This window comes from Aedes aegypti, unplaced genomic scaffold (assembly GCF_002204515.2).
Source record: "Aedes aegypti strain LVP_AGWG unplaced genomic scaffold, AaegL5.0 Primary Assembly AGWG_AaegL5_hic_scaff_661_PBJ_arrow, whole genome shotgun sequence".
Classification (NCBI taxonomy): Eukaryota; Metazoa; Arthropoda; class Insecta; order Diptera; family Culicidae; genus Aedes; species Aedes aegypti.
The window spans coordinates 1-22,643 of NW_018736343.1; the positions used below are offsets into that span (position 1 = coordinate 1).

The 22,643-nt window shown below is 40.0% G+C and overlaps 1 long non-coding RNA gene across 1 annotated transcript; it reads left to right on the forward strand.

Moving 5' to 3' along the window:
- Positions 1–2,086: 2,086 nt before the first annotated feature.
- On the forward strand, positions 2,087–3,594 carry LOC110681282. Its single transcript, XR_002503151.1, has 4 exons — positions 2,087–2,363; positions 2,437–2,511; positions 2,567–2,636; positions 3,351–3,594. It is a non-coding gene; the product is annotated as an uncharacterized LOC110681282 (long non-coding RNA).
- Positions 3,595–22,643: the final 19,049 nt, after the last annotated feature.

The window sequence follows — 22,643 nt, forward strand, 5'->3', positions numbered from 1 at the left end:
ACCTTGACTCATAACACGCATATAAGAAAAGTTTTTTATGACTTTTGAAACTTTTTTGTATTTTTAGAAATTGTTTGAAAAATTGCTTTCTTATATAACCTACAAATGCCTGGGCTTCATTTAACGTGTAATATATAAAATCGTACCTTTTATACTTTTCTACGATTAACCTATCACAAACGAAGAGCCTGGTGGTATAAAAATCATTTCAAACCTGTTTTTCCGTCAGTTACACGGAAAATAAAATACGCTCCGAAAAAAAATTAAAAATTTAATATTGTTCAATATACCGTAACAATTAATTTTTTTTCAACAACTAGAAAAGGCTTCAAGAAAAAATGAAAAAAGCTAGGGATGTTCAAAAATAAAAAAAATAATAAAAATCAAAAACCAAAAACGCGAATAAAAATAAATTAAAGCCCAAAACGTATTTAGAACGATTTAAGATAACGAAAAATAATACTTAAATCGAAAATAAAAATTTGGGCATTAGAGGATTAAAAAAAACACATCTTTGGCTTCCAAATTTTGGCTGGTTTTCTCAACTGTGTAAGAATTTTGATGGAAAAACATGAAAACTTATGATTTAAGGGGTGCCCTCAACTTTTGCACGGTATTGTATGTGAGCTTGTTAGCCCATCTAGCAAAACGAGGCAACAAATGACTCCAGAAAAATGGGATCACAAAAGTGTCAGTTGGCGTTCGAAACCATTAATTTCGAAGGTCGGTCGCCCCGGCTAAAGAGCGATCTCCGTCCGATCCCAACTCATGCAGGTCCTCTAAAAGCCGAATGCCGATGTTTGTTTAATGTTGGTTTTACCAACAGGTTGCCCATCCCGGAGAAGATTCCGACGAGAAGGCACAGCACACAACATATTATGGAAGAGAGGTTGTTAGCCGTCCTGATGAAATGATCATCGCGTCGGCTTTTGCCATCAGCTCCGCACGCTGTCCTTTTTTATGTTTTCGGAAGAGGCTTAAGATTAGCGCGGTTCACTTGCGCAAAACCATCAAACTAATGGAAGCCGAACGTTTGATTGCTGCTGTTAACTGCTTTTGGTAGCATTTCTTTTGCCAAACATCTGTCATCTTTTCTTGTGGTTCTTTCGGTTATCCTGAATAAGATTAGAATGACGGTGACGGTAATTGCAGGCTTTTACAGGATGAATCTGCAGCTTCTTTTGCGGTAAATCCTGCACATTGTATCGACATTGCATTAGTAAAGAAATCAGGTAGATGTATTTTACCAGGTGTTTTCCCAGATTCAATTAAAAAGACAGCTAATTCCAATGTTTCTGAATAAATCTTTTAACCCGTAAAGGCCTGAGTGAAAGCAAAAATTGTAAAACTATCACCGCTCAGCGAATTATTAATGGATTCAAATGATTTTTTGTCAGTATACTGGCACACATATCTTGTTTCTAGAAGTGGACAGAGGAACGCGGAAATATTCCTGTGACTGGAGTTATTCCGGTGGATCACTGGGTCAGGTCGGGTGAGAAGGGTACTGTGGCGTTTGTGCCCCTAAAGGTAGGAAAATTTAAAGTCACAGATAATTTCCGAAATTGTCTATAATGTGGCCAGTACATGACGGAATTTTAATAAAATTGCGTCAGTGTTAACCTTTTGAGAAACGATTGAATTGGATAACTATGAGTTTTGTATTTGATTAATCCTACTAATGACCATTTTCGGGTCCCAGGACGCCTCAAACTTGCAATAAAGTGGCCAATTTGTATCTGAATATCTGTGTCAAGCTTATGGGAACGCATTTTAGTGCACAATTATGTTTGATTTCTACTTTTCGAGAATTGAGACGGTTTAGTATCCAACAAATCTATAGCCGGTTCTTCCGGGCATTACGTCCGAATGGCCACAGCCGGTATATTTTAAACGGCGCATAACTCTTCATTTATAATGTTGAATATACAATCTTATTGATTTATGCAAATTAAAATGATTGTCACAGGATTTTGCCATAATTTTTATAAGCGTAAAAAAATAATATTACTTAATATGTTACAAAACAAGAGATTATGCTGACAAAAAAAGTGACCAAAATTTTCTATTTGCATCCAAGTTACCACACTATTACATCAAGCCTCATCGTACCTCCTCTCATTGCCACGATTGATGATCAATATCATTCTACGAACTTATGCAAGCAGCAAGATCTCCAACAATGCCAAACAATAGGATGATCATTGTACCACACAGTTGCTAGCGTGCGATCCGGTTCTTCTTAATAGTCCTTGTGCAGATGGTTAGAACCAAGAGAAAAGCCGCACCATCAATTGAGAAAGTGATGTATCTAAAAATACCATGTAAGGAATCAGCACTAACAAGCTTGTTAGGTTATAGAGGTAGCATAAAAATCCTCCTTTCTACACAACTTAGCACTAATACGGACATTTTGCTCTCATTGCATGTACTAAGGGCTGATCATGTACTAAGAACTGACAATTCGTTGAACGAATCGGGATCAGAGAGCTCCGTTCCCAAAACCGACAGGTAATGAGGTTCATGATTAGTAATCTACATCATCAACATGATCGCTCAATTTCAGTCAATTGTGAATTGCAATCAAACCACGTTATCCGGACGATAATCTACAAACAGAAGGCCTTCAACACCAGGTATGGATACAGATCATAGGTTCTAGTGATTTTACAGTTCCAGCCTGCCAATTTTTAACGAGGCAGGCTCTTTACTGATGTAAATATCAAGTTTCATTGTAAACATGTGACGTCACTCCTATCGTACCATATACCTTCCGGACCGGTTTTTTTCGTTTTTTTCGCAAATTTAATCGAGATGGATAGGAATGACGTCGGTAAGTAACTGTCAGTTTTGGAAATATATCACCTTCCTCATATAGTACACCGTGGTTCCAGCTAACATGTGACAAGCTCAAAAGAAAGCCTTTTTTGTTTGCAATCCAACCTGGCACGTTAAGACACGACAGGACGTTCTGTCTCTCCATTAAAGTGGTCACTGTATGCACTATCCCGTGCCCACGATGTACTATATTGAGAAGGTGATATATGGACCAATGCACGAGTTCACTAATTTGACGTTTGAGCGGTGCCCGAATTCATTTGTTGTCATGGTCACGTAAATACCACGGCATCGCTCAAACGTCAAATAATGAACACGTGCATTGGTCCATTCCGCAAAACTGACAGCTACTTGACGACGTCTCGAACAAATTTAATGAAAAATAATGATCTAGTGGTCCGGATGGTGTATGGTACGATAGGAGTGACGTCACATGTTTACAATTAAGTTCAATGTTTACACCAGTATAGAGCCTGCCTTGTTAATTTTCATGTCGTGCCCGTGTCCTTCAGACGATCGCTGCGGGAGGCTGCATAAGTAGGATCTACGCAAATAGGAGAGGAGAGGAGTGACGTCATCACTTTTCTTGCGACGATTGCATGGCATTGGTGTGACACGCTTCAGGAGACAACAACACAATGTGCGACACGATCATTGGACATAACACCTCTGCAATAATCACATTGCAACAATCCAGTGCAACAGCCTGGTACCACAGGTTGCAGGTAGCAACCACGGGCGGCTAATCAAGCTCAAGCTGTAACGTTTTGATTTTCACTTTATAAGCAAAACCAATTAGTTCCAAATTCATTTTAAGTTAATAAAATTACTATTTTGTCTTAAACTTTGATCATGACTCATGTTCCAAATCGTGGCGATTTCAAAGGTAAGAATTGATATCTTCAAATCATTTCAATGTAGAGGACTTGAATCATACAAGCGATTTTCTGAAAAAATCTATAAAAGTGGAGTGTTTGGAAGTCATGCTCGTCAGGTTGGGTGACAAAACGTCGAACGCTTGAACGAAGAATGATTCTTTTTAGAAAGAATAAAAAAAACGATGTTTTTGTAGGGTTCTTGATTATATACATGCTCTAAAACCACACATACCTACCGAAAAGTTAATATACTTCGCAATTGGATTAAATGGACAAATTGATGTGAATTCAGGTTAACTTCTGCGTCCATGAGTCCTCTCATGGCGTAGGGGTAACGCGCCCTAACTAGAGATCAGGGAGTCGTGAGTTCGATTCTCACTGAGAAGACGTGTAACTTTTTCGCAAAACTTCACATCAATTTGTCCATTTAATCCAATTGTAAATTATATGTAATGTTTAGCTTTTCGGTAGTTGTTAAACTTCCATTCGGCTGGTTAGCCGTAAACCACGATTCATAATTAAAAACAAGCACACATACCTTTTTTACTATAGGGTAAAAATCTAGTCCTCGCCCCCAAGAAATTTGCACTAATCTTCGCCCCTTCATGCAAAAAAGTCTAAATTTGTATGAAGGGGGCGAAAACTAAAGCATGGCGAAGATTATCTACCCTACTCCTTGAGCTATCGCATACCTGTGTATATTCGAGAGACTTTGATAATGATGACAGAGGTAGAGGGAGAGGAAAAGAATCAACGAAGTGGATAGCACGCAGCGGAGATAAGCTGAGCAATAGGGTCCTAAAGCCCTGTCTCAATTTTGGTACCAAACGCTTGAGTTTAGACCAGAAACACATGTTTACGCAATTTTTAAATAATTATCGTTTGTTAAAGCCCATAAAACGATTTTTGAGATTTTGTCATACCCCTTGATTTAAACTCAAATTTTGGGTATATTTTGTTTTCCGTGTTCCTTCCGAAATGTCAGATAGGAACAATCCCAGTGGTGAAACTAAAACCCCTGTGGCATTTTTGTCGACAAAGTGAACGTCAAACATGGTCAAAAGTGTCAAGGTTCATATTTGAAACTATTTTTAAAATTTAAGTTTGAAGATGTTATAGCCGTTATTTGAGCTGGAAAAATTGCTAAAGTGGCTGAAAGAACATGCTCTTTCATATTATTAAATAAAAACAAGAATTCATTCAAAGTTTTAGGACCCAATTGGACGTAAAATTCGGGATTTAGAATATCAAAAGGCCAGTGGAAACCCCATAGTTTTGTCTTTCGAAATTTTGTCCCTAATCCAAAAGCTTGTCTACGTCCAGATAAGACTATAAGAGTGCACTCATATATCTAGGTATACCTCGTGATTCCGTGCTGTTTGACTATAGTTTTTTTACAGTTTTAGACAATCGCCTTTAATTATTGTACCAAGGAAAGGTGATGATTTTCCAAAAAAAAAGAATTAAACCTTAGTTGATCCGATTGTTTGTGCTGCATCATCAGTCACATAATCGCATTTTTCTCAATGTAGAGACGATCACGGGGCCTTCCATAGCTGAGTGGTTAGAGTCCGCGGCTATAAAGCAAAGCCATTCTTAAGGTGTCTGGATTCGATTCCCGGTCGGTCCAGGTTCTTTTCGTAATGGAAATTTCCTTGAATTCCCTAGGCATAGAGTATAATCGTACCTGCCACACGATATACTACCCAAGTAACCAATAAGCATTTAAAAAGGCATTTACTCAGCATTATATTCGTCTACACGACAGCGCATTAAATGCCATTCAAACGTATATGCGCCAGTAGTGCTTCCCCAGTGCAGGTTTTGGCGAAATAACGGGCTGTTCCAATGCTGCACCTTCAGGAACGTTGCATTTGAACGTCAAAAATGTAACGCCTCCATGAAGAGCGGACCAAAACAAAAATTTATTCCCCTCCTTCTCTCTTTTTGTCGTCGCGGCTGCATTGCAAACTTTTTTCGTTATTGTGTTGTATTTTTGTCATATTTCCTTAGTGCGATTTGAAACTACAATCTCATGATTGAGAAAGTTGCCAATGCTGATGCTCTGCGCTGCTACAGGATAGTCTGCAGATGGTTAGGTGCCGGGCGATGAATTAAAGCCCTACTTAATGAACGTATACTTCTCATGTATGGTGGCTTCGATACATGACATCGTAATTTATGATTAAGATGTTTTCATTGATCATTGATCATTTTGGTGAGCACTGATTCAAAAAAAAAGTGATCAAAGGATTAGGATCATTTTGGCTCTCTGTAGCTGATAGTATGGTGGCATATATTTCTTCAAGGTTACGATGCTGATAAATCCAAAAAATTGTATGTTTGGGCTGGCGTTTTGCCGGAGTCCATCATGTTTGTTTTGAAAATCCCCTTCTCGATATCAATAGTTCAAGGCTGTCAAAACTATCGTACAGTATGAGAGAGACGAAATTATCTATCAAATTAGTAACCCATTTCCTGTCCTCCTCTTTCGTGACATTCGAACAGCAACTAAAAAGCATTTCGATTGCTTCCAACTGGATCAGCCCGTGCAATGGAAATGCTTCTTAACAACTGAGTGATTTTGGAAAGCAGTGCTTCTGCTGATTAAGGACAGCTAAGCAATCGAACTGCTTTGATAGAACATCAAGCAGTTCAAATGCTAAAAACTGTCTGCTATGAGGCATATTTAAATGCTTATTGGTTACCTGGGTAATGCAAAAATGGCAACTTTGGCAAAGAAAGCTCTCAGTTCATAACTGTGGAAGTGCTCATTAGAACACTAAGCTGAGATACAGGCTCTGTCCCAATGAGGACGTTAATGCCAAGAAGAAGAAGAAGAGTCGATCACGCTTGATTCGATTCAATTCAATTAACCTCAATTAGCAAACAATATATTAAACAACAACGACAACACCCTGGTGGCCGGTGGATTACAAAATTCGACTGTACCTTCGAGCCCTATTTGATCTAATAAACTTTCTATTAACAATTCACATCCAATGCAATTAGAATAGCTGCACAAAACTTTGGATATGATGGCAGATTTAGTCGCATCACGCATCGGTACACCAGCACTTGTGGCCTGGCGAAATTTATTTGCCTAACCGGGTGTTCTGTAGCTGCAGGAGCATCCGCTGATATGTGACCTGTAGCATCTGTTTTTTCGCCGAGAGATTCCCAAAAGTGCGGCCAGCTTCGACAGCCATTATTTATTTGCTTCAGCACGGAGAAGTGCACTTCTCTACTCCTCTCGCACTTCATCAGCTGGGACTGGGAGCAATTTGAGTCAATCAATCACCATTTCGTATTCGACTTCTGTTTCAGGCTTTGATGAAACAAGCGCATGCATAGATCAGTAAAGCAGCTAGGGGGGTGCGGTTGCTGCGGAATTTTTCATAGCAATTAAGATGCGATTTCTAGTAGGGTACATCGGGATAATGCGTTCCAATGGGGACATACGGCCCACCTTATTTCCAAGAGATTGGGGTTTCTTCTACGCATAAGTATGATTGCATACCTGAATATTCGCGAAAAAAATATGTTGTACATATTACTTCTTTGAGAATTATAAACAACCAATAGGCATCCCAAAAATATCGAAAATCAGGTTTTCGGCATAAAATTTTGCGTCCGACAAGCAAGCCTCGCAGTAAATTAGCCCATCCCACCGGAAGACGACTGCTAATGGACCCTTTTGAGCTTGGCAAATGGTGGAATTCTCCTTGGAAGCTGACAAGAGAAAGTTGCATGCAGAGATGCCCAACTAAGTAAATAACACATTGATATCAAACACTTTAGAAGTAATACATTTGCTACTGCGATAGAAAAGTTTTTTTCTTATAGGGGGCGTATTATACCTTTTTACCCTATATGTGAGTTCTGCCCTGGAAAGAGCTGATTCAAAAAACTAAGGTTGATGCACAATTATTCGCCATCACAGATTATGTTCCGTTTTGCGGTACAAATAGGCAAAGATGGTTTTGTATTCATATATTCTCCAAATACTGAACGACTTCAACAAAAGAAAAAAAACGAGTGTCCTTGCTTAACTCCCATATCATCATAAAGCTATCTTCAACCCTAGCTACTCCACTGGCATAGATAGCCCTGCCATATTGAAATAGTTCGCTGCGTTTGCCGGCTATTGTTGCTATTGTAGGTTGCGGTCATCGATTAAACCGTTCAGTGTGTCAATCGTCAAATCCCACTTGTTCTCAACTGTCACTTAGTGGAACATCGTTACGTCACTCAACTGTCGATGTGTGACATCCTGGAAGTTGATGAATAAACTAAAGGTTTTTCCATTTAAGAGTTTGAACTGATGCAGTCTGTTGATTGTTTGCTCACTAAACCACTGTGGAGTGTTAAATTACAGTTTCGTGCTAATATTTGTCTATTAAATGGTGACTGGTTTTCCACAGCAAATCATCAGTAATTACATAATAATTAATTGATTAATTAATAAGTAGCTGGTAGCCGCCTACGTAGCGAGTAATGCTATTTGCTCATGCCTGTTTGCTGGAAGAGATACAAATCTGTAAATGAATATTCACACGTTTGATATCATTATTCACAATCAGTGCACTTGTGCGAAAAACGACACCGAACATGGACGCAACAACACGACTCGCATCCATTAGTGCAACCATCAGCGGCTTTCTTTCCACTGGCCGGCGATATAATGAAAACACTGCAATATGTATTTACGTCCACAAACAGCACAAGCCCCAGTAATCAATATCAATTGTAAATACATTTAAAATATGTTCGAGCTAGGGTTACCATGGGAGTGCTTTGCGAAGACCCAAGCTGTCCGATTCATTTTCGCGCGCTCGGAGTGTATTACGGTGGCTTCGTTCGTTTGCCCAGTCCTTTGTGAAGACTCAAGCAGTCCGATTCATTTTCGCGCGCTCGGAGCGTGTTTTCGGTGGCTTTGTTCGTTTGCCCGGTGCTTTACAGAGGCCAGAGCAGAGTGCGTGGTCTTTTGATTTGGTTGCGTGTTCCGATGTAACGTGCGACGGAATCAAAACAAAGCGTGTTCGGTTCGCGTCATTCGATTGCGGACAAAAAAAACGACAATAGTGCGTGGTCTTTTGATTCGGTTGCATGTTCCAGTGGGACGCGCAATGGAGTCAAGACCAATCGTGTTCGGTTCGTGTTGATCAAGTGCGAAAAGCTTCGTGTTCAGCCGAGGACGAAGTACTGGTGAGATCGTTTCATGCTTATGATAATTCATTTTTATCGTTGCTATAAGTAGCTTATATTTTATTTTCAAACAAGCTATGAATGGTTCGTCACTACAAGTGTCGACTTTTTCGCGTTTCATTAAAACTTAATATACCATTATGTTTTCGTCATTGATCAAAATAACCTTTGAATAGTTCGACATTATGAATGTCGACGTAAGACATTTTTTTGTGGCAACGTAACTTTTTTTTTTAATTTTCAAACATACTTTGAATGGTTCGTCATTACATGTGTCGACAATACCCTTATTTCTGTTACATAAACTTTTAAAATACGCATCCTTTTTGTCTTCGTCATTACTAAAAATAACCTCTGAATAGTTCGATATTATGGATGTCGACTTTTTTTTATAATTTCTCTCAATATATTTTACTGCGATACAACAATGCAACACTAGTTTTAAGTTTCTTATTTTCCCTCCTAATCCATGGATCGCATCACCGACCAAAGGTGACTCCCAGATCTTTTTCCTTCCTCACTAATCAACCTGTCCCGTGATGATTGTGGAGATGCAGAGGTATTCTCGGTCTTTAGAAGCAACGATCATTACACAATAACGTTCCTTACCCTTCCCAACTGACTGTAAGGACTTGGCCGGCGCCGTTATTGATTAATAATATGAGAGCTGCTAAAATTGCACTTCGAGAATATGCGGAAAATCCCATCCCTTATTCATTTGGATCGAAGTGCAATTCTTACCGGTTCGGATCAATCACGGAGTAGAAACCATTGACATGTACAGTCAGTCTATGCTATGCTAAAATATGTTCGAGCTAGGGTTACCATGGCTTTTTTACTTTTCGACAGTATTGCGACTGCAATGAATAAACAAATCTCGAAGCAGTTAATTACATCTTCCGGATAATACTATAAAATGAACACAAGTGGACTTATAAGAGCAATTCCTTATATTAAAATTACTAAATATTGAACACGGAAAAAATACACCTTGTTTTGGGTGTAACTGTGGGTAAAAATTAATTAAATTTTGGGTTATACTAGTTTAGAGTGTTATGTTTATGTGTGTAAAATTTTATCGCAATGGCGATCTGTCAAATAATTTTCAGATGCATTCGAAACAAGAAGAGTTGCGCGGTGATCAATAATCCTGGTCAGTCGCACAGATGGATCGGCAAAAGGCTTGAAATCCACCATTCCATCGTGTCGTCCAGCAGACCATGAAGCGGGCTGGGCTACGTGTTTTTATGGTCAGGAATGCGCCAAACCGGACTGACAAGCAAAACATGGTGACCAAATTGCGTGCGTGGAAGCGGTACTGTGAGTGGCTGGTCGAGCCAGGCTATCTCGTCATGAACGACGAGACAAACATCAAGGCGGACACCATACAAATCCCCGGCCTCGAGTTTTTTGTCGGTACGTCCCGCATGGAGGTTCCGGAAAAGCTCCGGAAGAGAAAGATGGAGAAATTCGCGAAGAAGTAGTTGTTTTGGCAGGCGATCTGCGAGTGCAGACGGTATAGCAAGCCGTTAGTTTCAACCGGCGCCATAAACGGGCAGATTTATCGAGAAGAATGGTTGCAGAAGCGCTTGTTGCCCTTCTTCGGCTCTCACCGTGGTCCCACGCTGTTCTGGCCGGATCTCACTTCGTGCCATTACGCCAAGCCTGTAATGGATTGGTACAGAGCGAAGGGCGTTTATGTGGTCACGAAGAAGGCGAACCCGCAAAATACATCCGAACTTCGTCCAATCAAAAAGTTTTGGACGATATTGGAGAAGAAGTTGGATAAAAGTGGATAAACATTCAAAACCGATGAGGCTTTGAAGAAAAACCGGGAGAAATTGTGTAAGAAAGATGGGCAAAGCCTCGCCCAAGATCCCATGAGCAGTGTTAAAAGAAATGTACGATCATTCAGCTTGGGTGAGGAAATTCAATAAATAAATTATGCCAAAACATTGCTAAAATATTGTTATTAAATTCCTGAAAATTTAAGAAGTATCCGATCAAAAATGAATTTTTGGTGATCATTTTTGTGTGTCTCGTTTTTTTCGAGTCATGTCTTTTATTGACATTAATTTAATTGATATTGAATGAATTGGATCAAACTCACTTACGTCTGGTTATTCATACATAGTTAAAACTTATGTCTGTTGATATTAATTTATTTTTTGCTGTGTAGTCCGATTCCGCAGATGCAATAGGACTTGAAGTGCGTGGTTCACATCTAAAGTTGTAGAGAAGTTGCCAGGAACCGATTGAAGTAACGAAGGCAAATTTTCGGCTATAATTAATATGGCAGGCTTTTGAAAATTCAGCGATCATTGACACACTAGCCATACTTTCATCCCATTTATCCGCCTGCATTCACACAACCCACGAGATATTTATCGTTCGTAGAAAATAACGAGCCACAAAAGGAAAAATGACAGTCAGATTCTCATTCTGATAAAAAACAGAGGCGAATATTTTATTATGTGCTATGCTTGCAACCAAAGGGATTCGATGATCCAATAGATTAGAATCAAGTTGTTCAAAATTGCATTGCAATAAAATATGAAAGTTTCAACCAATTTTATGCAAACATAATTCACCCGAATGTCTCGATACCGTTGTAGTCTGTGAGAGTTGCTGCTTTTGAACGCTCTCTTGTCACGAGCAAAACGAGAGAGTGAATAGCAATATTCAAAGGAGTCTCCGATTACGATGTGTCACGAACTGTTACACTCTCCGAATTTGGTTCGATCGGCTTATTCGGATCAAAATCCAAACACTGGAATATGGTAACCCTATGAACGACCATGCATTGGCACTTGTGGTAGAGCATTCACATTCAGTTTTTATCCGACAAGCTGGATTAAAATTAATTACCTTCGACACATCAGGCTAGGTTGCATCCGATGAAAAAATATCTTCCATCGCTGTTGATCAATATTTTGGAGCACTTTTGTCAAATGGAAGAAAAGATTTTCACAGAAACTTTTGAGGGTTATCAATGCTCTCCAAAATAAAGATACATAAATCTGGCTCTTCTGGGCCAGCGCACTATGTATGTCATAGCAGAAAATTCTTGGCATTACGTTCATACTGTGACAGAGCCTTCTTCTCGGTTATGTGTTCACTGAGCACTTCCACAGTTATTCCGTCCTGATAAAACCAAGGCAGGCCTTCGTAGTTCGTGTACGTTCGAAACTCGTCACCAACCTCGGTGAGTAGTGTGTTAGCGAGCAGAATAACGGTTTCGAATGGCGCACCGTGAAAAGCTAGGGTGTCACTACCCGGAAAAACCTGGAAAGCCTGGAATAATCATTGAATTTTATTCAACCTGGAAAAAACCTTAAAACATGGAATTTTGGCTACACTCAGGGAACTTTGGCTACACTCAGGGAAGTTATTTAGAAACATTAATAGATGGAAGAATATGTCGGTTTTGTGACACAAAATCTCCTCAATCAAAAAATTTTCGGCTGCGCCGCTATTATTTAAAACGCTAATTGACATGTTCAGTCCTTTCAAAGATTTTTATTTAATCAGCGTAAAACATGTTTCGACCAGGAATCTTAAGATGGCAAATTGGTAAAGGCAAGTACAGCTCCAATAAGGAGGCGTTCATGAGCAGTTGATAAGTTAAAAACATTTAAAAAATTTAACAGAAATGTTTTTTCGCCTATTATATACAAATAATAAACTTTGTTGGAAATGAGCAAAAATTACAACAGGCACGATACATAGTACATTTCTCAAGTAAGCAAATTTTATTTGAAAGTCTTGATCACTGTTTTAATGCAAGTCTCCATTTTATGGTCCTTAAAGTCTCTATTTCAATAAAAATTATCTCTCAAGTCATTCTTTCAATCTGCTTGCAGTGAATTCTGATCCAAAATTCTAAAGTCTCAAAAGAAATCTATAAAAACTTTTTGGCGAATTTTCCACAAGTTCTTAATTATATTTTTCTTAGAGCTCGCGATGAATGTTCCGTCAATTCTAGTCGTTTCTCGAGTGGTTTCTTCTTTAATACCTTCAGAAATTACTCCAGAGATGCTACCAGCGATTTTTCATTGGCTGCTTTGAGGAATTTCTTCATAATTGGGTCCAAAAATCTTAAAGCACGCCAACGCTTCCACAAATGATAAACAGAGATTTTGGTAAAAATCGTTTCGACTTTTTTCCACAAAATCCTACCATAATTCCTAAGCCGATTGTGTCATTTATTCCAGGCATTTTGATAAGGATTTTTCACATATTCATCCACAATTACTCTCAAAAATCCTTCAGGAATTATTAAATGATATGTGTTATAAACAATCCTCGATAATTCCTCGATAAATTTGGCATAGGATTCCTCATCAGGTTCCTCCAGAAACTTCTTTTGTAATGTCTCCAGCATATCATCGAAATATTGTTGCAGGGGCTCAAACAATTCTCTAAAAAAGTTTCAAATAAAATTAACCAAATTTCCTTCGATTCTTCAAAACATTAGTCAAGTTTCAGGGATACGGTCCGAATTTCTCCAAGTAATATCTTAAAATCGTCTTGTAGGACATTATTTAAAGATTTTTGTTTATTTTTTTTAATATTTTAGGAAAAATTTTATCAAAGAGATCCTCGAAGACGTACGTAGAACTCACACGAGATTCATCTAAGGTTACTCTAGGATTTGCTTTAGAAATCAAACTCATTTAATTTTTATTTTTTTCCAAAACAATCTAAAAAAAATCCTTAATATTTCGCTGGATGAAAGAATATTTAAAAACTACTTTGAGAAATTAAAAAAAAAGTTCGGGGTATTCCTGAAGGAATTTTGAATTCTTGAAGATGCTCTAAAAGAAAATCAATGGAATAACTTTTGGATGGATAATTTTAGATGTGATTATCCAGACTGAATTATTGAAGGTATATAAAACGAAATTCATGGAAAAATTACTTAGAAACTTCGTGACAAATCTCAAGACAAACTCTGGAAGAGATCTGCGTAGTAATATGTGAAAAAAATCTATAGTAAATCGAGCTGTTTTACTTATCGTAATGTCATAAGAAATTCCGAAAGGGCTTCAGAATTGTATTTAGAAATGTCTGTTCAACTTAGGAATCAAACGCTCATCTCGTGCTTCCTCCTCGTTTTTTTGTCAAGGAAGAGGTCTACAAAGTTCTTAGTTCTAATACGGACATACTACCAGCTCTGATTTCCCCAAAAATGCGCTCCAGAAATCCCATTTTAAGGGAAAGGATATTTTTTTTCTTAAGATCGAATAGACTATTTTTTCATATCTGACTTTGACGATTTAAGGCACTTTCAGATCATTTGATAAACATTCTTTATATCCGTGGCAATTTAAAAAAAAATCACCATTTTTTTTTTGAATTTTTCCTATGTTTACACGAAGCACAAAACAGAAAATTGTTTTTTATTGAAGTGAAAAAAACTTTGAATTTTTTTGTGTAGATACATTTATTTTTCAAAGATACCTTTCATTTGAAAAAGAGTTTTAGTCATCTAAAATTTACTATTTTTATATTTTGAGAGATTTCTTCAACCTGGAATTATTTTTTTAAACCTGGAAATCTCATGGAATTTTATTTCCGTAAATGAGTAGACACCCTGAAAGCAGAAGGAGAAGAATGCAGCACGTAAGGGGCAGAAAAGGAAAATAAAAGAATCGAGGAAAAAAGCGACGTTCATCTCGTGAGAGGTTCGATGGCGATGCTCTTGTCATTTAGGCAAATGACAAGACAACCTACGCTGTGATTCTCAGGTGAGTGATGGAGGATCCAGAACTGAGGGAGCTGGGTGAAAACGTGGTGAGAACCAGGCGCACCTAAAAAGGAGTTATGCTCTTTGAACTATCCGTCGAACAAGAGTTCGGCCTGCCGGGAGCTTGTCGATATGTCGCTGGGCAACGAGGCAAGTGTGAGAGCCGTATCCCAGGAGGCAGTGATCGAATGTAGAGAACTAGACGAGATTACAACAGAAGACGACGTGAAGGGTGCAATGTTGGCCCAATGCAACCTGGAAAAAGCACCGCAGTCCATTCGGGTGAGAAAAGCGGGGTATGCAAATACCGACGATCCAATTACCAGTCGCAGTAGCCAAAAAAAACTCGTCGAGGCTTGTAAAGTCAAGGTGGGATAGTCGGTCTGTCCACTGAAACTGATCCTTCGGAAGACAAATTCGGTGGAAAGATGCTACAGATGCATAGATTTCGGCCACCGGGCAATAAACTGCAAAGGCCCGGTCAGGTCCGAATACTGCAGGAAATATGGTGAAAAAGGTCACGGTGGCAGGGACTGTCTGAAGACACCTAGGTGCATGCTGTGTAAAGCGGCAGATGATAGCGCCCTTACGATATGGGTGGCTTCGAATGCCCCAAATCGCAGAAGGCAAAGGCAGTCGACAACGGAAAAAAGTGTGACATTATAATCATTACAGAACCGTATCGGGCTCATCTCGATAACGGCAATTAGGTAGCAGACACAGCAGAGACGACGGCAATCCAAGCAGAAGTCGAACACTCATACGAGGGTTTCGTTATCGACAAAATTAACGGAATCTTCGCTGGTAATTGGCTAAGTAAGATCTTAGCCAATCCACGAGTCTGCGAGCCATGCCTAGTCGCTCTAATTTTACCAACAAGATATCGTGGTTCACTTTACCAAAAGCTGATTTTAAATCAGGTGAAAAGTGTCGATTTAGAAACCTTTTTCTATTGTGTTAATGCAGAATGACGAAAACTGTAGCAAATTCGTAGTGGTTGAACGTCCGGCAAAAAATCCATGCTGATCTTGCAAAATATACGACTTAACTGCTCGGAAAATACGATCATTTTGTAGCGCCCCCCCCCGGCTAGGTCACTGTTTTTTTTCGGAATATTGATCAATCCTTTTCTTCTCACAATTTTATTTATTATTAAAAAGTCGTCACAATTCACTAGCTTTCCGCCCTTAGAATCGTTCTTAAGGAATCGATGGAGACACTTTCACTTTTCCCTCGATTCTGATCGCGTATGTGGGTGGTTCCACCAATTTCCCGAAATATACTTTATCCACCTATACTTTATCCACCTTATATCACTATCAAACACTCTCGACCCGAATTGACCCGCTCGTCAATTTGGCAGAAAATGCCCACTGAACTTTGAACGAAAATGTCGAAACGAACGCCACACCTCCTGGAACAGACCGTCAGAACAGCGCGCGTCGTACACACCCGGACACCTCCTGTAACGAATCGTCAGAACTGCGCCCTCGCCGCCAGCGATCGGGGCGTTTTATCGCGCTCCCGCGGGGAACTCAATCTCCCAATCTGAAAATAAAAAGAGAAAAGAGAAAAGCCAAAACGAGCGTTGCTCTGGCTCAGTTAGTACAGCCATGTGACCGAGACCTTGTTGGGGCGTTCAGTCAGCGCTGTCGGGTGACACACAAACAAAAATTAAAACAAAAACATTCTCCGGCATTGGAGCACGTTAACGAGCAACAAGCAGTAAGGTTCTTGGCTTCTGCTTACATCGCTTGTTTCTGGTTAACCTAGTGAAAACCCACATCTGATGAAATCCACTAACTTGCGTGGAACATCATCGAAAAAATAAAAGGGTTCTTTCTTAGATCAATGGTGATCATTGATCTTTCGAATTATTCAATACGGGGAGGGGAATGCTTCTTTCGGTCGGCAGGACCGCTACAATTTACAAGGATCTCAAACAATTTTGATCCCGCACTTAGCGATGTTACCCTACGGTAGTTAGTAACGTTGCGCTTATGTCCCTTTTTGAAGGCAGGAAACATAATCGACCTTTTCCAATCTGTTGGAAACACTGACTGTGCAATCGATAAATTGAATAATGTTTTAAGAGGATCACTTAGAGTATCTGCGCATTTTTTAAACATAATTGACGGGATTCCGTCTGGACCATGAGCTGAAGATATCTGCTTCGTCGAACCTATCGATATTAATGTTGATGATATCAGTTGGTACATCGAGTAGAACATTTTCGATCTGTTGAGCTGTTGTCGTTCCATCATCAAAAGCACTGGAAAAGTGCGTTGCGAACAGATTACATGTGTCCATTAGACTGATGCAATTTTTTTTTAAGGCACTCTGTGCTCGTGGCCACTACTGTGCCGGAATCAGTTGATCTGTAGCTTCTTTGCCGATACAGATCTATTTTTAACTTATCTATATTTACATCTACATCACTCTCTCGTACTCTTTTACTCTCACACCGAGCAGGTAGGAGAGAGCTCTGCTGTTAGTGAGGCTAGCTGCCTGCGATTTGTCTCAGTCACCATCTGATACTGACGGAGGATGGATGTGCTCCCCAAAGCACGGTCCTCCGTGAGGCATCTTCTGGTAGCTGGACGGGTTTTTTTTGTGGAGGGGCTGGGAATCAAACCCATGACCTTCCGCTTATGAAGCGAAAGCGTAACCTCAAGGCTACAGACTCCCCTTGATGCAAATTTTGAAAATTCTGCTGTAGAACATAGTAGCCTGGATTACTTTGATCTATTCTACCCGCCAAGAGCACCACTGTTGCCTGCCGAGCAGTTGGTTAAGCATGCAAAATGTAAACCCATTTTATGATTAGGGTAGATGTACTAATAGTGGAGGTACTAAGCACGATTGAACTTAATTTAACCGCCTAAATTCAAGAAACGCAATTAATGTACACGTTAATATTAAACGGGAAGTAATGGTCATTGACTTAATGAGAAAAATGATTTCATCGCAGTAATCCACGGCATGTCAGTGAAAAATAATACCTCCACTATTGGTACACTGTTCCTTTAGTTGCGGTATATTTTTAATTTGTGTTGCGGTATCCGTTGTTTTCTTATGGGATCCTCCACTATAGGAACACTTTACCGCAACTATTGCATTGGTATAGGTAAAAAAAGTTTAAGCAATTTTAGTGATATATCATCAGTTTTGAAGCAATTTGAACGCTCTTTTCAACTATTCCGTGTATTAACAAGCCAATACGTCGATTGGCAGTGTCGGTTCTGTGACTAATGTCATAAAATCAATGTAAACGGCGATTCTACCCCATTACCCCGAATGCCATTTCCCCGATTGCCATCACCCAGAATTCCATTACCCCGAATGTACCATCACCCCGAATTCCATTACCCCGAATGCAATTTCCCCGAATATACAATTATCATGACATAATGATATTGATGACATTTCTCCACGATATTCGAATTCGGGGTAATGTTATTCGGGATGATGGGTCGTTCGGGGTTTTGGGAAATGGCGTTCGTGTTAATAGCATTCGGGGTAATGGGATTCGGGGTAATGGGGTAGAATCGTAAACGGCACTACCGCAACTATAGGATCACCCACAACAAAGGGAACACTTACCCTATGAATAGCATTTTATCCTGACGTCCAATCGAAATGTGGTCTTCGGCAAAATTGTAGCTGAGAAGATTTCATATGAGAAGAGTGTGTTTACTTTGCCATAAAATACTATGACGACGAGATAGAGGACTGAACACAAAAGGTTGGCGTTTTCCATAGTAATCTACATATAAACTTCAAATGGCGTGTGCACAGTCAAATTTCTTCCGAATCACTTCAAACTTTGGGAGGATGCTATTTACCATAACAAAAATTGTTTAAGCATAGGGGAGCCTAAATTTCAAAATTTGCATCACTCTAATGTCCATAGTAGTTTCCGTAAATTCATCGCCAAGGAACATGGTGGATGATAACCCAGTTTCTTTCCTTTTCTCATTAACAAATGACCAGAAAAGTTTAGGGTGGTTCTTTAAATCACTCTGTGTGCGGTTCACATATCTGATGTACAATTCACGACTATATATTTTGTATTTTCGGCTGGCTTCAATGAATCTTTTCTTATCAACAGCACACCAATTGGAAGAAAATTTTCTGAATGCCTTGGAGCGCTTGCGCTTGAGATGTCGCAGATGATTATTGGCCCATCGAGGACTCTGACTTAATTGGAGCGGTGCATTGCAAGGATGTTAGCAGAGGAGGATGCATTGAGCCAACTGGAACTAGTGCTTCGTGTTGGATGTGTACCCTCATCGGCAAGGCTTCAACGTTAACGAAAAACAAATCGAGTATCCGATTTAAGCAGTTCCTTGTAACATAGAGCTGTTTCATATTGAGCAATGACATGCCGTCAAGGAAATTCAGACTGGAAGAGATGGATTCTGAAGCTTCAGGATAGGCGTATCCCGTTGACGCAAAGTTCCAGCTCACATCCGGTAGATTGAAATCCCTGAAAAGAAGGTGCAAATCATGCAATTTGAGTGAATAAGATACCGACGAGATAGACCTGATATGTCGTTCGATGACGTCAGTATTTCTAGATTGGTCAGGCGGGATGTATACGACACCTACACACACATTACGCACCCCACCACCCAGTTGACGAAAATGTGTTCAAGGTCGTCATCAATTCCTACGTAATTGCAGGATGACCTAAGACCTCTCATAACAGCTACTAAAACTCCGCCTCCTCGTAATTTTCCGGAAATGTTTGGATCACGATCTTTCCTATATACCGTGTATTCACTGCCAAAAAAACTGAGTAGAGTTGATTTCGTTATTCAGTCAGGTTTCCATTAGAACAATTACGTCATAGACTCCGTTTTGCGTCATAATATAAAAATTGTCAATCTTCGTCCGTAAACCTCTGACATTCTGGTAATAAATGCTGAAGTTATTGTTGTTTTCCCCCTCGCTTGAGTAACACGTTCGGTTCTGAAAATGTTGGGATCCTCTTATGGCTGGTGCAGTACCTATCTCTTGATGCTTCGGAAGGACATATACTGCTCATGGCATCACCTGGGCCACCTAGCTCGTTAGGTTGGGCATCACACATCAAATCCATCGCCGTCGGATAGTATCCGGGTAGCAGCAGTACGTTGGGCTGGCCAACACCTTCCGGGGCCAACGCTGGCAATGAGATCAAGGACGACTGAAATAGTTGGAGATTGCTGACTACAAGTTAAGAATCCTTCCTAGCCTCCACAAGACATATACTATTCTTATAGTTACCTAGCCCAGCCAGGTTTTCACGCTGGAGGGAATTCGTAGCATCCATCGAAAAAGGGTTGAGACGGGATTTGTACAGCTGAGCAGATTCGTCTAATTGCTATGCCGAGAAGTATATCCTTTGTCGTGCAGAATTTAGGTGTTTCGCACAGATGGGACAGTCTAGACTCCAGGACGAGTGAGATACGTCGAGCAGCTTATCGCAGGGGGAGGTGCGGGTTGTGTTTGTTAGATGACAATTAATGCATTTTGCGAAATCACTTTGACACTCGCTGACCTGGTGATCACCGGTACATTTGGGACAGCAAGCAGTTTTTGTGCAAGAAATAGCTTTATGGCCGTACTCGGAGCAGTTAGAAAACCGCAATACATCAGTAGTTTCGATAATCCTGCATCACTCCCATTCGATGAAAAGGCGTTGTCGGTCGATGAGTTCTTCAAATCCGCGAGTGTCTGTTTCTAGAATTGCTGACATTTGATTGCTACTTCGCGTTTTTGATGATTCGCACTACTTTCATACTGAAGCAAGGCTTCAAGGGTCTTTGAATTTCCACGACATACTTGTCAGTTACGTTCCCCCACCGAGCAGGAGCACTGCCTCTCGGTGGTGGGCAATAAATTATCGTTAGAGTAATTCGTTTGTTCGTTATTTCGTCTACCCCTCCGGTACCACATAAATAACACAACGCAGTGTTGACCAGACTCATTTCCCCGAAATTCGAATTGTGAAGCCATGAACTGTTATAACTGTGCATTGTATTCCTGAGATGGAGGAGGAGGTGGTTGGGATTGAGTGTTGCACATGGGATCCGACAGTTTCGATCTCGGTGGGCCGCAATTCAAGTTTCGGTGAAATGATTCGCACTCACTCACTCACTCATTTCATTTCACCGAAACTTGAATTGTGGCTCTCTGGGATCAAAATTGATCGATTTTGTGTGCAGTTCTCAAGCTTAACCATCTGCTTTTCTATCTTAGAAGGATAGAGCATGGTTGTAGTAGTTCGTGGCTTCGTAGTTCGGAAAATGTTATTTTCGGGGAAATGAGTCTGAACAACACTGACACAACGTAGGGCCTGATCAACCCTGGACGAAACATTCTTTTCAAAAATCAACAGATATCCATGACAGACACAAACGATAATTTTCTTTCCAATCCACCACAGATAATTAAAGAACTCTTCCAAGACCATTCAGAGTCCACTAAAAGTCTTGCCAGGAGTATATCAAACATCTTTCCAAGAATTCGATAATGTTTCTAAAGGATCTTACAAAATCCTACAATAAATCAGTTAGTTGAGGCGTCAGTTGGAGCATAGGTTCGATTCCCGCCCCAGTCGAAGGAAACTTTTCGTCAATCGAAAAATTCTTCACTGGTCCACTGGTTGTTCTGTGTTGTTATGTTCAGTCTGTGCAGTGTGCTTCTTCGGATAAAACAAAAGTTGCAACAGAATCCGCGAAGTATTCGTAAATATTTTTTTCGAAAATGTGTTAGGATTCGACCTGCTGAAGGATACGAGAAAATTTCGCCAATGGTAGGAGTGAAAACAGTGAATACATTCCAATCCCGTGAATAATTCTCTAAGGAACTCTCCAGATACTTTAAGATGGTCTCACCAAGAAACTTGCAAAGTATGCCAAGGATTAACCCTAAAAAATGACAGGAGTTTTTATGCATATTGCTAGGATAGATGTTAATTTTGTTGTCCGGCTTGCTCTGAAAGTTAGGCTTGTAACCTCATATGGACAGAATTTCATTATAATTATTATCTCGGTGGTTGTATATAAACAAAATTAGTACTTTTTCAAATTTTGAAAAAAAAACTTCACTAACTATGAACTCTTGCAAAACAAGCGAGGTAAGAAATTCCTCACATTTATTTATCAATACAAAAATAACACTTATTACAAAAACGGCTTCGCGGACCCCCTGAGAAGTCTTCACGGCCCCCTAGGGGCCCGCGGACCACCCGTTGAGAAACCCTGATCTATTCTATAGGATACGACGCGAAAGATGTTGGAGAGGTGGATCCTCAACAGGCTAGACTAGTATACGGAAGGTGCGGACGGCCTGTCTAACGACAGGTTTTGATTCAAGAAAAGGTAAATCTACTATGGATACAATCCAGTCGGTCGTGTAGACAGCTGAAGTGACATTTGAGCATAAAAATAACAGCATCCGTTACTGCGCGGTTGTCACACTGAATGTAAAGAATGCGTTCAATAGCGCAAGCTGGAAGGATATAGCCCTCGCTCTTTGACGCCTTAAGGTCAAGTGGAAATCGAACCTAGAAACCAGTAGCATATCATCTTTGATTTGTAGACGCAGACGTTACCACTAGACTAAAGGCCCAAGCACAATGTGAGCGGCAGCGCGGTACAACGGCAAAACGGCAAGCCCATCTTGAGTTACACTCTACTTGTCAAGTCAATGTTGAAAAGGGTTTAGTCAACATGGGATTGATAAGTAATGTGTGGATCAAAATGGGCATGCCGTTTTGCCGTTGTACCGCGTTGCCGTTCACATTGTGCTTGGGGCCTAAGAAAAGCCCTCAACTATCTAGCGTTGGGCAAATTTGCCCAGAACATCGATGTTACTGAATCGATTCAAATTTGAGCTGCTGAATCGATTCACCGATTTAATCGAATCCTTTGAATCGATGTTTTCGAATCGATTCGAATCGGATGAAAATTAGCATTTAT